The sequence below is a fragment of the Sus scrofa genome, chromosome 8 (genome assembly GCF_054392235.1).
Source record: "Sus scrofa isolate SSC_HxYL_T2T_F1_AM1 chromosome 8, Sscrofa_HxYL_maternal_Yorkshire_Landrace_v2.0, whole genome shotgun sequence".
Lineage (NCBI taxonomy): Eukaryota > Metazoa > Chordata > Mammalia > Artiodactyla > Suidae > Sus > Sus scrofa.
In genome coordinates, this window is record NC_139390.1 from 81689222 (window position 1) to 81707177 (window position 17956).

The 17956-nt window shown below is 43.6% G+C and overlaps 1 protein-coding gene and 1 long non-coding RNA gene across 11 annotated transcripts in view; both read right to left on the minus strand.

The window, feature by feature from the left end:
* LOC110262135 (uncharacterized) overlaps positions 1-17956 on the minus strand; it is a 285706-nt gene that overhangs the window by 189775 nt on the left and 77975 nt on the right. Inside the window, exon 5 of one of the 10 annotated variants that reach the window (XR_014812784.1) lies at positions 1274-1563. The exons of the other annotated variants lie outside the window; for them this stretch is intronic. The gene's annotated coding sequence lies outside the window, so the exon portion shown is untranslated. Of the gene's footprint in view, positions 1-1273; positions 1564-17956 lie in introns of those variants that run through there. 10 annotated transcript variants of the gene reach the window in all.
* LOC146400899 (uncharacterized) lies at positions 6794-13317 on the minus strand. The gene is made up of 2 exons (XR_014812791.1): positions 13175-13317; positions 6794-10221 (listed from the first exon to the last, which is right to left on the minus strand). It is a non-coding gene; the product is annotated as an uncharacterized LOC146400899 (long non-coding RNA).

The window sequence follows — 17956 nt, forward strand, 5'->3', positions numbered from 1 at the left end:
CAAGGCATGTGGAGTTTCCCAGGCTAGGAGTCAAATCAGAGCTGCAGCTGCCAGCCTACACTACAGCCACAGCAACACGGGATCCAAGCCACGTCTGTGACCTACACCACAGCTCATGGCAATGTCGGATCCTTAACCCCCTGAGCAAGGTCAGGGATCGAACCTGTGTCCTCAAGGATGCTAGTCAGGGTTCATTAACCACAGAGCCATGATGAGAACTCCAGATTATGTCATTTTTGAACAAATATCAAATAAATACGTGTATAGAGGTGTGTCACATATTTAGTTGATATGTTTTTCTCTGTTTTTTCTAATTTAAATTTTAATGGTTACTATTACTGGAAAATGGGGTTACCTAGACAAGAAAATAGAGTTAAGATTTGCTTACTCATTAGGATGATGATAGTGGTGATTATCTTAGCATTCTTTTTGAAATTTTTGTACATGTGTAAGGTAAACACTAAAACACTATTTACATATTTGTATATAGCTACATGACAATCGAAAATCTAAAATGCATGTCTTAATTATTGAATAGAAAGTTACCTGGAAGAACATGGCAAAATTTTAACGTTACTGTACAAAGCGAGGACTATTTAAGGGGCTGCTGCTACTTTCTGCCTGTAAAATTTTAAAGGTATTTCCAAAGCAACATTTAAACAACAGAGGGAATTCTAGAGATACAACTGATTTCTACCTGTCCTCCCTGCTGCTACTGACATCTTTGGAGTGTTGGGCTTTTGTATCTAACTTTCTGTTTATTTGTTTATCCTTTTAGGGCCACACCTGTGGCATATGGAGGTTCCCAGGCTAGGAGTCGAATTGGAGCTGTAGCCACCAGCCTACACCACAGCCTTAGCAACACAGGATCCATCTGAGCAGCATCTGTGACTCACACCACAGCGCACAGCAATGCTGGATCCTTAACCCACTGAGCGAGGCCAGGGATCAAAACTGCATCCTCATGGATGCTAGTCAGATTCATTTCCGCTGAGCCACAACAGGCACTCCTATTATGCATAGTTTTGCGTGATCATGAAGAGCCTGTGACAGAGGCTAGTGCAGCAGAGAGTTACCTGGTGAAACAGAGTGTTGGGTTACCCAAGGAAAGATGAAGGGGGAAGAGAGGATTTGAGGTAAACATGGTGAAAAAAAGGCAGACTTGTATATGACCTGGGGGTAGCCGCCATCGGGAACATTATTCTTCCTATGGAGTTCCTTCATTTACAAATTTCAGCTTTAAACCCCAGGAGATGACAGTGGCAACAAAAGATGCTTTTGCCATCTTTGTTTTTAATCTCAATAATTGGAACCACCAGACCTGCTGCAGTATTCTTCATTCCCAGTGTTCTTCACTCCCATCTCTGGAACCAGGAGAAGCCCTGGTGGTCATGATTGTAAGGATGGTTTGAGTGCTCACTGGATTCAGAGTTCAGCACTTAGACAGGTGATGACTGAATAGGAAACTGATACCATTGCTTCTGCCACCATCTTTACGAAAACTAAAAGACAATCTTCATAACATCTGTAGACTCTGCACTGATGTGTTGCAATAGACACTCCCTGTAGACAAGAAAAACTGGACTGAGAAGGCTCAAGTTTGAAAGTGACCTAAAGAATGTTATTGGAGAAAACTATAACCAGGCATGTTGACTGTTTTCATTGTTGCCATTGGACTAAATCTCAGATTTTCATGGAGAGGCTCAACATGGTGTAATTACAAAGCTTTGTTTCAATGGTATCATAAATATTAGGTGCCTGTATTTAAAATTTTCACTTATCACAGGAAAAATTAAAATCGGTTCATGAAAAGCATCTTTTTCAAGATTTCAAAGGACATGGAAATTGGTGAAATATGTTTTTAATTTGCCTTTTGTTTTCTTAATTCTACACATCCTTTTGAGTGTATTTATAAATTAATATGCAAGTCATTTGGGGATCCATACACTAGCTACAAATTTCCCTTTGCAGTAAGTATGATTTATATATAAATTATTGTAATTTGTCCCAATAATTTGTTGAAATAATTCTTATGATGTCGAATTGCCAGTACTCAGGATATCCAAAATTCATATTTTGAGTCCTGTCTACAGATTTCTCCCAACTGTATAGATGGGTCCTCACTGGTCTTATCCACAGTGTTTGTTTATGAGGGACTGTTTCCTAAAACTGTACAAATATTAGATTTTTAATCTTTGGCAACAAGAGGTTACAAAGAAATTGCTGAACTCTGTTACTGTTCAGCTCAGTCATTTTCATGTATGTTTAACCATTACTGGTCATTTGTGTTATTTCAGTTTCTTCTTTTTTTTTATCTCCCTTGTAATATAAATGTCTGTGTTATTGGTTTCTAAGAACTCATTTATGACTAAGGATATTAACCATCTGTCATGCATTACAAATGAAATACCATGTTTTTAATGCCATCAGTTTACTATGGTGTTTTGTATTTTGCTTGCAATTTAAAATATAATTGTGCTGTGTTTTAAAAAAATTAATGGGTGAAATTATCATGTGTGGTGACAAGAGCAAAATTTATAGACAGTCAATTCTTCTTATTTGCAAATTCTTTATTTGCAAATTCACTAACTAAAATCAGTAACCCCCAAAACAATACTCACAACATGTGTGGTCATTTATGGACGTGGATGGAGTGTCAAAAATTTGAGTCCCCAACTTAATAACAATCCCAGCTGAGGTTGAAAAAGCTAATGCTCTGCTGTCCTGTTTCAGCTCTCATGCTATAAGGAAATGTCCTTTTCAAGGAGGTTAGTGTCTTTTTTGGGGGTGGGGGGCTTGTGGTTGGGAATTTAGCTATTTATTTTTATTTTTATTTTGCTTTTTAGGGCTGCACCCGTGGCATATGGAAGTTTCCAGGCTAGGGGTCAAATCAGAGCTCCAGTGGCCAGCCTACACCACAGTCACAGCAACATGGGATCCAAGCCGCATCTGCGACCTACATTGCAGCTCATAGCAATGCCGGATCCCTTACCCACTGAGTGAGATCAGGGATGGAACCTGCATCCTCGTGGATCCTAGTCAGGTTCATTAACCACTGAGCCATGAAGGGAACTCCTGGAATTAGCTATTTAAAATGGCCCCCAGACTACTATGGAAAACAGTATGGAGGTACCTTAGAAAACTATATATAGAACTACCACATGACCCAGCCATCTCATTCTTGGGCATACATCCAGACAAAACTTTCCTTGAAAAAGACACATGCATCCGTGTGCTCACTGCAACACTATTCACAATAGCCAAAACAAGGAAACAACCTAAATGTCCATGACAGATGAATGGATTAAGAAGATGTGGTTATATACACAATGGAATACTACTCAACCATAAAAAAAGAACAAAATAATGTCATTTGCAGCAACATGGATGCAACTAGAGACTTTCATATTAAGTGAAGTAAATCAGAAAGAAAAAGACAAATACCATATGATATCACTTATATCTGGAATCTAATATATGGCACAAATGAACATTTCCACAGAAAAGAAAATCATGGACATGGAGAACAGACTTGTGGTTGCCAACGGGGAGGGGGAGGGAGTGAGATTGACTGGGAATTTGGGGTTAATAGATGCAGACTGTTTCCTTTGGAATGGATGAGTGATGAGATCCTGCTGTACAGCACTGGGAACTGTATCTAGTCACTTACAATGGAGCATGATAATGTGAGAAAAAAAAATGTAAATATGTATGTGTAACTGGGTCACCTTGCTGTACAGCAGAAAATTGACAGAACACTATAAACCAACTATAACGGGAAAAAATCATTAATAAAAACACAAAAGTAAAAATAAATTTAAAAAAATAAATAAAATGGCCCCCAGCACAGTTAACATGCCATCTACTGTTCTAACACAAGGTTTTGATGTGCCTTTTGGAGAAAATAGATGAGCTTCTTTCAGGCATGAATTTTATAGTGCTGTTGGCTATGAGTTCAATGTTAACGAATCAACTAGATATATCAGGTAAGACATCTTTAAACAGAAACACACATGAAACAAGACTATACACTGATTGATTGATGGAAATGTGACCAGAGACTCTCAGGAACCTAACCCTGCATTTCCCCCAGGATCGGTGGTTTGACATTCACTAATTCAGTGTTCACAGTGACTCTACTGGACATAATTACTGCAAATAACAAGGACTGACTACACATGCAGAAGGCTAAAGCCACATCAGTCCTAAATGAAGCTCCTAATTTATTCAGAATGGTTCATTATGCACTCACCTAAAGTTCAGGATAAGGTATTGTTCTGGGTTTTTATTTGGGTTTCTGGGGTTGGGGCAGGGGTGGCGGGTGGGGATTTTCTCTTTGAGCCACCTCATCACTGATGCAGTCCCATGAACTGAAGAGGGAAGCATATCATGGAGTCTAGGGTCCTATCCTGCTATATACTTGCTCCGTGACCTTGGCATTTGCCTTCTCTGCATCCTCATGCTTCACCCATGAAACAAAGCAATGCCACCACGTGACCCCTCAGATCCCTATCAGCTCTGACAGTCCATGATTCTGCAGTCAGCTCCAAAGCAAAAGACACTGTCCTCAGTTGTGACATTAGGATGGCAAAAAACCTACAAAGAAGGATTTACTGGAGCGCATTTCCTGTCTTTCCCAGAGCAACCTGAGGACAACAACCTGAGATTCATTAGATTATTAATTTAAAGATCCTGCAACTCTTGTCTAATTTTAACTTTTATGCCGGGAACAAATCCAAAGGAAAACTGTAAAACGGAAAGGGTGAAACATCCTTTATTATTTCAAATTTAATGGTATTAAAAATAGAAAGGATGAGTTCCATCGTGGCTCAGCAGAAACAAATCTGACTAGCATCCATGAGGATGCAGGTTCGATCTCTGGCCTCACCTTGCTCAATGGGTTAAGGATCCGGCATTGCGTGAGCTGTGGTGTAGGTCGCAGACTCGGCTGGGATCTGGCGTTGCTGTGCCTGGTTGCTGGCTGGCAGCTCCAGCTCCAATTCAACCCCTAGCCTAGGAACCTGCATATGCCACCAGTGTGGCCCTAAAAAGATAAAAGACAAAAAAAAAAAAAAAAGGAAGGAAGGAACCACACAAAAAGAAGAGTGTCTAATTGTAATTATTTAAAGCAAATGACTTAGATGATCAAGGCTGTACCCCAAATGCTGTGCCTGCCAGGCTCTATCCTGAGCACCCCCCTCTGCCCTTTAGGTCTCTCCAGAGGACCTCAGCATATCTTACCAGCAGCTGCAGCTCTATTAAGCACTTGGCAAAGGACTGGATGGACACGTGTGACACAGACATTTCCCTGGAAGGCTAGGCCTTCCAGATGGAGTCCTCATCCTAAATGTGGGTAGGATTAAGATGTAATCCATTATTTCAAAGAAGACAATGGTGCACAAAATAAACGCTCTGGTTTATTTTTCCTCTTCTTTAAACGGTAGAGGACACATTAATAAACAGAATCCTCTCTTTAACAAAAGGTATTTCTATTCTGTTTTAATTATCAGAGTGGGGAAGCTCCCACTGCGGCTCACCAGGTCAAGAATACGTCACAGTATCCATGAGGATGTGGGTTTGATCCCTAGCCTTACTCAGCGTGTTTAGCATCCCGTGTTGCCAGAAGCTGTAGTGTGGGTTGCAGATGCGACTTGGATCCCACGTTGCTGTGGCTGTGGGGTAGGCCTCAGCTACAGCTCTGATTTGACCCCTAGACCAGGAACTTGCATATGCTGCAGGTGCAGCCATAGAAAAAAAATTATCAGAGGGGAACCCTAGGTAGTAATGGGAAAAGTTGAAAAGATTAAACACACACACACATGAAAATCACCTTGCCTTAGCTTTTTTTTTTTTTTTTTTTTTTTTGGCCATGCCTGAAGCATGCAGTTCCTAGTGCGGGAATGGAACCACAGAACGGCAGTGACAAAGCTGGATCCTTAACCTGCTGAACCACCAGGGAATTCCTGCCTTACTTTTTCTTTAGCAAATGAGAAAATCCCCATAGCTATATGCAGGCTGAGATCTAACATCTGAGAGGGTCCGGCCAGCTTCTCCTCCTCCATCTGCATCCTATGCTGGGAGGGGGTCTTGTATTCATGATTATACACACCAGCACTCACTGACAGCCCAGTCATCATTCTAGAAGACAGACCTTGCCAGCACTGGCAGTGGGTTCAGGGCTACCAGGCTGGGGATTGTGAGATGCTGAGTGCTTGGGATGTGGTCTGGAAGCTGTGAAGTCCAGAAAGCAAGAATCTCCTTTAGTTCCTCAGGTCCCTCACCCCGTGCAGGAAGGACACAACTGAGCTGGCGTGCATACACCTCTCTCAAGATGCAGTTTTATTCTTTCTCCACATATGGTAACATACATATCTTTTCATGGTTTTCTTAGGCACCTGTCCCACTCAAAATGGCTCAGCACACTGAAAGCTGTTCCTCTTGGAGAATTGAAAGCATAATAGTAAATTGCAGTGTGTGAAATACACCTGTAATGCTTGAAGACACACTGGACATACTCATCTGGGGAGAAGTGTAAACAGTCTCTTCTGTATAGAAGCAGCTCAAGACATAAGATGAATCAAAGCCATGTTTCACTGAGAAACCACTGTTCAGTCCTACTCCCACTTAGGAAATTACCAAAATGTATCACCACTGCTCTACTTCCAATTAATACTCCCTTCTAGAAGTACCATGAAAGCTCTAGGGCTGCAGGACCCAGTCGGTCTTTGGCACCTGGCCCAGTGCCTAACATCTACTGAATGGTCAATAAATGCTTTTTGAATTTAATTCCTTCTTTTTATCTGTGGAACATCAGTACCTCTGCTCTCAACAATGGGTTTCATCTCAAAACCCACATAAGAAAGTCAACCGTGTTCCCCATTCCACCTCCCTTTCTGTGGCTGGAGATGTTTTCAATCTTGGGAAATGCGGGGAGCACACCGTGTGCCACTGTTTGCTTGGCTAGTCTTCATGATAGGACCCAACATCCTTCCACTGCTCTCCAAGCAATTAGGTGAGCATGCAGCCTTTGACTTTAAGCAACAGACTGGGTCCTGGCAGCAGCAGCTGTGAGGAAAGGATCATTGGACAGAAGGACTGTTGAGCGGGAGGAGCCCCTGTCAGCACGGCTCCTTCAGACAAGCCTCGGGATGCACCAACACATCCGACAACTTCGGCTGGGAAGCAACCAGGATCCACAGCCTCTCCAGTCAGTTTACTTCGCTCTTGTCAACTTTTCCTCCCTAAATATCCTGGCACTTAGAAGTCGGCACATCAAGTCAGCAGCTGCTGAAAGGGAGGCAAGGGTACCAGCAAAACTGTTTAGAGTGAGGGACAGAGGAAAGGCAGGATCGTTGGGGTTGCTTTTCCCAAGAAGAGGGGTATTTTGAATATTCCGACCTTTGCTAATTGATGGTTTTAGTCCCGTAACTAAACATCCAAAAGAAAAATACTTTTAGAATTACACACTTAGTTAAAAGCCCTGTGCACTGTGTTGTCATCATGTGATGTGTGTAAAAAGAAGTAGGTGACTCGGATGCACTGGTAACAGCCACCCCGGACCAGCGCGTTGGGAAATAGCAGCGGCCCGCATGCCCCCTGCTTGCAATGCTCCCCCACTGGGCCCCTGGCTCTCCCTACCAGCCAGATACTCAGGGGTTACAGCAGGTCTGTGCCCTTGACATACAGACCATTCAAATGTTTTAACATTATTGCTAAATATGGCTCTCATTTTTTAAAACTTGCATATGTATGTGTGCATGTGTGTGTGTGTGTGAAAATACACCAAAATGCTTACCAGTGATTATATGGAGACCTGGAATTATGAGTGACTTTTATTTTCTTCTTTATGTTGTTGGGTTTTCAGAATTTTCTACACTTAGTATATTACCTTTATGGCCAGCAGTGGGGTGGGGGGTGGGAAGAGCAAGAACATTATTGTGAGAGAGAGAGACCCTTAAGGAAAATTAAATCATCCCACTATTCACTCATCCCTAATTCAGTCCTGGTAGCAATTCGCTAAATCTGATATGGTCTAAATCCAGTCAATGGGCCTTGGGAGTGTACCATGCGCCTAGCACAGGGGACATCAAGTAATATAAAGCGTGACCCCTGTCCAGGAGCATACAGTTGAGTTAGGTGTACACCACACACACACACACACACACACACCACTCCCCACATACCCTTCCAATCTTTGCTCGAATATCCTCATCTGAAAGAAGCACACCTGACCACCCTGTTTAAAATACTGCAGCACATCTCCACCCCAGCACACTGTATTCTCTTTACTTAGCTCCAACCTTTCCTTGTCCAACCTCTAAACACCTCCTTAAAGAGCCCTTAAAGAATGCAGGACAGTGGAATACTACTCAGCCATAAAAAAAGAATGCCATAATGCCATTAGCAGCAACACGGATGGACCTAGAGATTATCACACTAAGTGAAGTAAGTCAGACAGAAAGACAAATCCCATATGATATCACTTATATGTAGAATCTAAAATATGACACAAGCAAACTTATATGCAAAACAGAAACGGACTCACAGACATAGAGAACAGACATGTGGTTTGCCAAAGCAGAGGGGGCATGTGAGGGAGAAGGACTGGGAGTTTGGGATGAGCAGATACATACTAGTATCTATAGGATGGACAACAGCAAGATCCTACTGTATAACACAGGGGACTATATTCAACATCTTGAGATAAACTGTAATGGAAAAGAATATGAAAAAGAATGTATATATCTGTATACCTGAATCACTTTGCTCTACAGCGGAAATTAAGACAACACTGTAAATTATCTATACATCAATAAAATAAAAAAATCCCCAAATGAGAAAGGAAAAAAGAAAAACAGCAGCACAGGCAGTGTCTTCCGAGTGCCACGGAAGCTGCAGGCTGTCAGAGGAGGAGCCAGGCACAGAGGACCAGATGGCTCCAAGACAGGGCTGTGGGGATGGAGAAAAACAGAGAGGAAAACCAATGCCAGGCTGGAACGAATAAACTGACCTAATCCTCAAGCACTGGTCCTCAAGGAGAAAGGAGGGACGACAAAGCACCAGCCAGCTTTAAATGAAGGGGACTTGAGTCATCAGAGTAAGTCCTGCCCTTGTCATCTCAAGTTCAGGTACAGAGAAAGGTGAGTCCTTAATTCCAGTTGTCACAAGCCAAGGTTCTCTAGCCAGAAAGAGACTTGATTCAGGCTCCAGGAGTGTTATCTCTGTGATTCAGGGCAAGTTACCCCACACCTCTGAGCCTCCATCTGTACAGTGGGGAGAAGAGCAGACCCACCATAAAGAATGGAATGGAACTTGGGATGCAGGGCTCTGGGCTCAGCATCTGGAAGGGAGTGAGAACTGGGCTGGGCTGGGTGAGGAGGCAAGGAGTCTGGATGCAGCATCTATCAAATCAGATGCAGCCCTTCTCACCAAGGCATCGCCCTTCCTCCGAGCTCTCTGAGCACAGAATCTGCTCCCGGCACACACCTGCCTTTATCGGGTCCTCTGTGCACAGAGCTGTAAGGGGACGGCAGGCAGGGATGCTCCCAACAGACGCTGGGGAAGACATGCATCCTTCCCAAGCCCCGCCCACAGTCCTCCCTGGAGGGGGACCCTGCCTCTGTTTCGTGGTCCTTGTAATCTTGCTGTGTATGTAGGACAGATGGAAGCAGGACCAGTGGTGAAACTTGAGTGGCCGCCTGTGTTCAATGAATGGAAAGCTCCCCCGTGTCCCGGGAACAGAGAGAAACCCCACTGCAAAGTGTCCTCCCAGCTCGGTCTTTGCAGAACACTCCTGAAACTGCTTGCCTTGAAGAAAGAAGACCCAAAGTGACCAGGATCCATCAGCCCCAGGAGACCCTCAGAACAGTCACTTTTCTCAGAAGGGGAAACTAAGCGTACTTTCCTCATGCCAAGGGGTGAGGCGTGTGTCAGGGTTGAGAGAGTACCAAGCGCTCTTATGAAACAGTTTTGAGAAGACTGCTTGGAGCAAGCGTGACCTTTTCAGGACATCAGTTTGGGAGTTCCTGCCATGGCTCAGCAGGTAAGAACCCAACTAGCATCCATGAGGATTCGAGTTCGATGCCAAGCCTCGATCAGTGATTTAAGGATCCAGCATCACCGCCAGCTGCCGAGTAGGTCACAGATGTGTCTGGGATCTGGCATGACTATGGCTCTCATTAGACCCCTGGCCCAGGAGCTTCCATAAGCCACCACTGCAGCCTTAAAAAAAAAAAAAAAAAAGAAAAGAAAAGAAAAAGTCAGCAGCTGGACTCTAGTATCCAGACCTCGGTGTTTATCTAAGCACTGTTTTTCTCCACTCTTCATGGTAGTCCTCAGAGAAATGAGAAAAACATATGCTCCACAGATTTCTTGAGTTGCCTGTGTGGGACAACAAAGGTTAACTGTCTTCTTTGTCCCAAAGGAGAGCAGTTGGTGGGGGTGTCAGACCACATGTGTCAGCATCTTCCCTGACCTCCTGCATCCCCTGTGCTTGGCCATGGGACTGTCAGCTTGTAAAACATTTCCATCCCACGCATCACAGTCAATCACCGGAAATTCAATTTTACTTTTACACTTGTCCAGCCCCTCAGGCAACACATGACTTAGTCCTAACAGCTAGCACCTCCATCGAGTCTATTTTCCCTCCAATCCAAGCCAAAACTCAAATAATATCAGGAGTCTAAAACTAGAAGAAAGCACCCCAATTTTCTGGCCCTAGAACTGAATGCATTTTTAACCCAATTTTGAACGAAGTCTCTCTCTCTCTTTTTTTTTTTTTGAAAGCTCTCTCAAAACTATCTAAAATAGAACGAAATCCAGTTTTCTAGTTATTCATCTGGAACTAAACTAGAATTTAAAAAAACAAAACAAAACAAAAAAACAAAAACTATTCCTCGAAGCCAAAAACCAACTCTTGGTGCCATTTGAGTAAAGCAGGTGTCACATTCTTCTGATGGAGTGGGACTGGGCCCGGAGGCCTGAAAACAACGAGATGTTAAAGTGAAAAGTGCGAACAGAGGTAGAAGATGCAGCTTGAAGCCATTGGTCAAGGTCAAGTCATTGGTGTGGAATAAAGGAGACCACAGATCCACAGTAGAAACATGCCCCAGTAGGTCATGTCAGAAGTAGCAGCACCTTTTCAGCACCGAGTTAGCCCATCAGAGCCCGGATGTGGGCAAGAGTAGGGACCAGCTCAAGTGATGAGCTGGGTGGGCGACAAAGGAGTAGGCAGATGGTGCAGAAGGCCAGCTGGGGAAGAGTCCCAGAATTTGGGTCAGGAAGGTGGATAGAGGCAAACCATTGCTTTCAGAGTGGATAAGCAATGAGATTCTGCTGTATGTAGCCCAAGGAACAAGAATGTATGTATGTATGTATATAAAACTGGATCACTTTGCTGTACAGCAGAAATTGACAGAACACTGTAAATCAACTATACTTAAATTTTTTTAAATATTACAAACATACTAAAGAATAAAAGAAGCACAACACAAAATTTTTTTAAAAAAAGGAAAAGGAGATGACTAGAAATGGAAGGAGGAAGCATACAAAAAATGTAAGAAGGATTGTTCCTGCTGTGGTGCAATGGGTTAAGAATCCTACGGCAGCAGCTCGGGTCTCTGCAGAGGTGCAGTTTGATCCCTGGCCCTGAGCAGTGGATTAAAGGATCCATCATTGCCACAGTTGTGGCATAGGTCACAGCTGCAGCTCAGATTCAGTCCCTGGCCCAGGAACTCGTATGCCATGGGTGTGGCCATGAAAAGAAAAAGAAATGTAAGAAGGTATATTGACAAGGATCAATGCCCCCAAAGACACTGATAATAGTGGAAAGTTCTCTGGTTACTGAAAAGATGAGAGCTGACAGGCCTAGCCAGGACAGCTCAAGCTGAGATGGCCAGGGGGTGGCCCTGGCTTCCAGAAGTCGAGCCCAACCTGCAAACTGGGTTTCAAGGGCCCATATCATGCATTTAACACACGAGCTTAAAGCATGTTTTTGAATGAATGAATGAATGAATGAATGAGTTCCTGCAGATCTGAGGTATGACTCTGCTGTTTTTTTTTCTTTTTTTTCATTTTATGGCCATACCCATGGCATATGGAAGATTCCAGGCCAGGGATTGAATCTGAGCCTCAGCTGTGACCTACACGGCAGCTACAGCAATGCCAGAGCCTTTAACCCACTGCGCTGGGCTGGGGAATCGAACTCACACTTCCACAGTGACCCAAGCTGCTGCTGTCAGATTCTTAACCCACTGCGCCGCAGCAGGACCTCCTATTTTTTCTTATATGTACCATGCATAGCCCATCCAGAGAAGAATAAGTCTTGTGAAGATAATAGTTTTTCTTCCCTCTGGGCACTGGACTCTTGAATCTAATAATCAGGTAAATAACACCTGGCATGCCCCTTTAACACCATCTTTTTTTTTTTTTTTTTTTTTTTTTTTGGTCTTTCTGCCTTTTCTAGGGCCGCTCCCACAGCATATGGAGGTTCCCAGGCTAGGGGTCTAGTCAGAGCTGTAGCCGCCGGCCTATCCCACAGCCACAGCAACGCAGAATCCGAGCCACGTCTGCAACCTACACCACAGCTCACGGCAATGCTGGACCCTTAACCCACTGAGCAAGGCCAGGGATTGAACCCTTAACCTCATGGTTCCTAGTTGGATTCATTAACCACTGAGCCACAATGGGAACTCCTCATTTTTTTTCTTGTTAGGGTTACACCTGCGACATATGGAGGTTCCCAGGCTAGTGGATGAATTGGAGCTGTAGCCGCTCCTTCTACACCATAGCCATGGCAACTCAGGATCCAAGCTGTACCTGCGAACTACACCACAGCTCACAGCAACACTGGATCTTTAACTGACTGAGCAGAGCCAGAGATTGAACCCAAGTCCTCATGGATACTACTCGGGTTCGTCACTGCTGAGCCACAATGAGAACTCCTTAATCGTTTTTTAATTTTAATTGTATTGGGGTATTGTTGACTTACAATGTTGTGTTAATTTCAAGTGGACGGCAAAATGATCCAGTTATACATATACATATCTCCATTCCTTTTCAGATCCTTTTCTGAAAAGAAAGGTTATTACACAGCATTGAGTAGATTTCCCTGTGCTGTAGAGTAGGTCCTTGTTACTTATCTAGCTTATATACAGCAGTGTGCATTGATTCTAACCTTAATACAAGCGACCACAGGATGGTTTAAGAGCAACATGCAAACTGCTCTTCCTGCGAACCCACCTCCAAGCACAAAGCGTGAGGTTGGGACACCAGCCCCTGGCACGTCCTCACTACAGAGCAGTTGTGACGTCATCCGGTACCTTTTCTGGATGTCCCAAGTATACTTGTCCCCAAAGCCTGGTTTGTCCTGCCCAATTATTCTGGAAGCACATTTCAGATGTGCACCAGCTCAGCGCAGGGTCAATGTTCTTCCACCATCAATTAATAAAACCCTTCTTCGGGCAGCCTGGTGGGTCTCACGCTCCACTACCCCTCTCCACGCAGCTTTCTCACTGGTCGTGCCGACTGCATTTGCTTTGCTGGTATCCTGAACTTTTCCACCTCTGTGTTTTGCTCACGCACTTCCTCCACCTGGAGTGTTCATTTCTCACTTCCATTCCCTGGGTTTAAGTCGAATTTATCACAGATCCTCCCTGGGCTATTGCTACCTCTGACCCCCTCAATCTGTGATCAGACATGCAACGCCAGCAAATTTTCTGCACACCCGACTTTTGGATCATATTCCATCCCATCCCATGCAGTTTTGGAGGCATGTGTCACTCATATAACACATTCAGGAAGATGCACTGATTGTATGAGCACACTGCCAAGATGGGCGAGAAAGGGACCCTCTCCTCCCATGATCCAGCAGTGACCACTTAGGGACCGGCTCTACGACATACAACTCTACACAAAAACCTCATAAACATTCTATTGGATGGAGGAAGGATGTGATTTGGGAGGAGGGCACAGGGAATTTTTAGAGGTGAGGCTATTGTTCCATAACCTCACGGTGGAGGTGGTGACACAAACCTATAGATGTGGTAAAGTCATGGAACCGGAGGAAAGAAAAGGCAGCTTTTCTGTACGATTTTTTTAAAAATTATTTTACTAGAGACATGAACTCTGCATTAATAATCAGTCGTTATTTTTCTGAAAACTGCTGTCAACCAGGGTTGAATTAATGACCTACTCTTGACGTGAGTCCAGCTCCAAGATAATAAACAGCAACAGTTCCGTTTGGGCGTGAGGGGAGGGAGCTGAGGAAAGCAGGTATCTGATGCCAAACAATACTGTACAGTTTGAAAATTTTGGCCTTGCTCTATGTAGCACCAAACGTAATTTGCAATTTCCTTTCTCACATACCTTGAAACAGGACTTTAATACAACTATAACATACCAATTGTATGTATATATATATAATATATATATATTAGCTTTTCTTCACCTGACCTAGACCTTTATATGTCTTTTCATTCATTATTTCTTATCTAATTAGTTTCATTATTTCGATTAAACCTGGCTTCAGGTGATGCAGGCAATTTGTTTCGGAGCCATAAAACCATGCGTGTTTTTATTGTTACAAGAGTTTTCCAAAGTATGCGCTAATTTCATCACTGGGGACGTACTTTATCAGGATAACAATTCCTGTCTACACTCGCAGCGATTTGATGACTCCAGTAAAATCTAGACACGTGAGTCGTTAATTATCTAATGTGCTATCTTTTCCATTGTTTCTTCACATTAATCTCATTTCCATCCTCATCTCATTCTGTAACAATCCTAATTGAAATCCACCAGGGGTTAGTGAAAATGCAGGCTCAAGTGAGAAGGGATTTAAATGAGTTCTTAATGGAACCCAGAGACTTGCCAGATTTGAAAGCTGCCTTATTCCTAGCCAGGTTACAAAAGACTTTCAACGGTGAAAAGGTGTAGCCCAGATTCTCAGCGGTTCTTACTGAGGGTGGTGGTGACCAGGTCAAGTTTGGGGGTTTGGGTTTGGGGGTTTTTCCACAGAGAAGGCAAAGACAAACAAAACAGAAAAACTCTCTGCTTATTAAAGTTCTACAAAGCACTTGCACTCAGCCAGGTTATATACACTGTATGTTTTATGGTGTATCTCTATTTTGCATAACAGCAATTGGGTTATATAATCAATGACCAAAAAAATGAATAAAACATGGGGTTTGAAAACCAGCAAAGTGTCGATGCCAAGTTAACGTCCACCCTGCATGAGTGAACTCTGCACACAAAGTCACTGGGCTTGAAGAGGGTAAAATCCAAAGTTTTAGAAAATAATATTTCCGCTGAGGACAAGACTGTTCCCTCAGTTCTCTGCCTCAGTTAAAACTGCTTCAATGGGGGGCAGTTTGATCGAGGGAAAATTGAATAGTGGCTGGGCTAAAAATAAAAATCAATATACCAAAGGGGGGGGCAGTTTTTACTAATCACATACCTCTGAATTTTTACAGCTTTAAACATACTTAAGTGTATTCTCCAATTTGGGCTGGTTACTTTTCTCTCTCTGGGAAAGATTTTTTTTTTTTTTAAGTTATTGGAGTGGATAAGCAATGAGATCCTGTTGTGTAGCTCAGGGAATTATAGTCACTTGTGATGGAATGTAATGGAGGATAATGTAAGAAAAAAATATATGTGTATATGTATGACTCTGTCACTTTGCTATAGCAGAAATTGACAGAACATTGTCAATCAACTATAATAAAAAAAATTTTTTTAAAGAAAAAGAAAGTGTAATTGGTTGACAATGTTGTGCCAATCTCTGCTGTATGGCAAAGTAATCTCTGGGAAAGGTTTTAATGGTAGGGTATCAGAACCCTCTCTCCCATATCAGGTTCTTCTACCAGCTTTTTTTTTTTTTTTTTTTTTTTAAGGCTGTACCCACAGCATATGGAGGTTCCCAGTCTAGGGGTCGAATAGGAGCTACATCTGCCAGCCTACACCACAGCCACAGCAACTCCAGATCTGAGCCGCATCTGCAATCTACCCCCAGCTCACGGCAACGCCAGATCTTTATCCCACTGAGCGAGGCCGGGGATCAAACCTGCAACCTCATGGTTCCTAGTCGGATGTGTTTCTGCTGCACCATGATGGGAACTCCCCCTAAGCTCTTCTTCTCATGCTCCTACCCTGGATAGCTTTCGTGCTGCTCTGTTAAGATTATCTGGGACTTGGAGTTCCCATCGTGGCGCAGTGGTTAACGAATCCGACTAGGAACCATGAGGTTGCGGGTTCGGTCCCTGCCCTTGCTCAGTGGGTTAACGATCTGGCGTTGCCCTGAGCTGCGGTGTAGGTTGCAGACGCGGCTCGGATCCCGAGTTGCTGTGGCTCTGGCGCAGGCTGGTGGCTGCAGCTCCGATTTGACCCCTAGTCTGGGAACCTCCATATGCCGCGGGAGCGGCCCAAGAAATGGCAAAAAGACCAAAAAAAAAAAAAAAAAAAAAAAAAAAGATTATCTGGGACTCGGTAATCATCAGCTCAGTAAACAGCCATGAAACATTGCTCTGTGTCGGTGCCTAGAGAAAAACCAGGAAGGAAATTAGACAGTGGAACTAATTCCTCACTCTGCCTTGCCTCACCAGCCCTCTGCATGTGACTCTGTTATTGGTGAATGCCAAAACGTTGTCTCCTGGCAAACTCTCATATTTTCTTAGCCTGACGACCAGGATCTCATTATGACTGACCCATCATCACAAGGGAAAAGCCCGCTTCAATTCATTGTCGCCAGCAGTGGTGATGGGTTTGTGGCGAGCCATCCATAGTCTCCTGGGTTCACTTGTGACCCCTGGTGGAGAAAAAGCATAAGCTCTGGCCAAAGACTAGGCCCTACAGAGATCAAGGCCATAGTCCCCCCAGCACCTGCTCTGGTCCTCGGCACCCCACCCCTCTGCGAGCAGACTGCAAGACAACAGTAACAGGAGGAGGCATTCAGGAGAAACAAGGAATCGAGCAGATGAACACCAATGCATAGGCACCTATTACGAAGAGTAATAAAGGATGACTTTGGAGGGAAAAAAATGAAAATTAAATAAAAATACTATAAAATATTATAGAAACATATACTAGTTCTGTGGATGGTCTGGTCTTTGTTTTCCAGAATAAGTCAAGAATCAAAGTTCTACCTAGCAAGAGTTGACTGGTGGCCTAGAGGTTAAAGATCCAGCAATGTCACTGCTGTGGCTTGGGTCACTGCTATGGCATAGGTTCAATCCCTGACCCAGGAACTTTCACATGCTGCAGGCATGGCCAAAAATAAATAAATAAGTACGACCTAGCAATTTCAAGTAAAACACATGCATGTTCCCCAAATGCCTTTGCTTCCCTGAATAGCACATAGGAAACTTTTCTAATTAGCGAACTAATAAGGAGTCTAAACCTTATCCTTTTGAACTAAACTAGCAGAGATTTGTGGAGTGTGCTCTAATGTCAGTATTTCAAAGAGTCTTTGGTCACTGATTTTCTGTTGGAATTGCTCAGTTCTCTGCTTGGTGCTCTCAGCCTGGGATTGGTGGAAGGGAACTTGGAAGTTACCCACTTTAATCCCTTCGGTTTGGAATAAAAAGACCTGGATGGCTGTGAACTTTGATCAGAGAGTGTCAGGAGGTGAGCACAGCACTGGACATCCATGCTGACGCCCACTGCACTAGTCCAGGCCTACTGTGCTGAGTCTCAGCTCAATTATCTAACCAGAGAGGGAGAAAAGGCAAGAGAAAGTATCCATCCTTGTGACCCGACCATCATGGGAACATCACTTTATCCTCTGAGACATCTGGGATCTAAGATCCCAGACAGATCCATGTATGTCCCCAGAGCTTGAAGCAAAAAATACGAGGCCATTCAGTTAAGTGATGTGAGCTGACTTGAAATAGACACTGGAAGTGTTTTCTTTATAAATCATGTCTTGTTAAATTAAAATTTGAATAATGGCTGGGAATCCACG